A 1,449-nucleotide genomic window follows, 5' to 3' on the forward strand; every position below is an offset into this window, starting at 1 on the left:
CCCCTTCTCCATGCCCCCATCTCTGCCTCCATCTCTGGCACTGCTGCTTCTCTGGATAAGGTCCCACATTCTGCTTGTGCTCTTCTCCCTTCATGGTCCTAGGGTCCTCTGTTTCTAGATGTAAGATTAACTACTTCCCTGTTTTTGTTACAAAATTTCTACCTTTGCAATTGTGGAAGTCCTGATTAGTCATGATAACAATTATTCACCATTGAATCATACAGATTTTATCCCCATCTCTTTTCACCAGAACTATCTAGACAAGAAGAAAACTATATTCAGTGGGGACTTAATTAAGCTTAATTAAACTTCTTCTTGAAACCTTGTAAGCCAGTCACTTCATGCCTTTATTGCCCATTCATTTTAGGTAGCCAATGTCTAAGTTACCCTTCCCTATATACCCTGTGTACAGAAGGGATAGCATTGATGCTTGATGTGACGACTCCTTCCCTCTCTGTTGGTGCTTAGAATTACTGCCTCCATGAGTATAGGTCAGGTTCATCAAATTGTAGTAATATACCCTTGTTTCCTTTATCAAAAAAAAAATTTTTTTTTTTTTTTTGTAATCTTCCTCTAGTCTAGTTCTGATTATGAAGCCATCAAGGCTAGGTCAAATGGGTACTGTCTGCAAGTTTGGGTGTTCTTATGCATCTCCCCTCACTTCATATCAGCTTGAGGCTACACTCTCAGCCCTCTGTGGCTATGCACTTGTCCGTGGGCTCAAGTGTCCCCAGGTCTCACCACACTCTGGACCAACCAGCCCTTCCTCTTCTTTCTCTCATCTCCAGGTCAATGGGAGTCAATGGACAGTGGTTGAACACAGCCCATTTCTTCATTGCTGTCTTTCCCCCTCTTCCACTCACCAGCGTGGTTGCCAGCAAGCTTACATACCCATTTGTGTGTTTCCTTTGAGTTTCAACTAAGAGGGGCATTTTCCTGAGGGAACTTGGTTGCTTGCCTTAATGGCTTCCTAGGGAACAGCTTGCAGTATCCAGCCATCCTGACATTTTTGTTTTGTATTTTTTCCTGATGATCATTCTTTGAAGATATATCTTCTGTCACTCTAGCTGATCCAGGCTGGTCTGCTTGTGCTTTCTAGTGGAAAAGTCCTACCTTATAAGGTCTGGATGGGACTCAGATTCCACCTAAGGTCCTATACTCTGCAAAGGCTTTCCAAGAGGCCTATTTCATTGGGCAAGTTCTAGAACCCCTTTTAGGTATTCCAAGCAGTTATAGATTGAAAATGGACTTACAGGTTTTCTGTAATCATGTCTCCCAACATTCCTGTTTATCCCACTCAAGTTTCTATTTTACAATAGTGGTGGTGGTTATGTGTTATGGAGTCGGTTCTAATTCATAATGACCCTGCACAGGGTTTCCAAGGTTGTAAACCTTTACAGGAGCAGAAAGACTTATCTTTCTCCCACAGAACCACTGGTAGTTTTGTAC

General features: G+C 42.4%; 1 protein-coding gene across 1 annotated transcript in view; it reads left to right on the plus strand.

Moving 5' to 3' along the window:
* The window catches only part of RAB31 (RAB31, member RAS oncogene family), a gene marked incomplete at its 5' end in the record, with an annotated part of 257,384 nt that overhangs the window by 155,582 nt on the left and 100,353 nt on the right, over positions 1–1,449 (plus strand). The gene's annotated exons all lie outside the window — the stretch shown is intronic.

This window comes from Chrysochloris asiatica, unplaced genomic scaffold (genome assembly GCF_000296735.1).
Source record: "Chrysochloris asiatica unplaced genomic scaffold, ChrAsi1.0 scaffold00368, whole genome shotgun sequence".
Classification (NCBI taxonomy): domain Eukaryota; kingdom Metazoa; phylum Chordata; class Mammalia; order Afrosoricida; family Chrysochloridae; genus Chrysochloris; species Chrysochloris asiatica.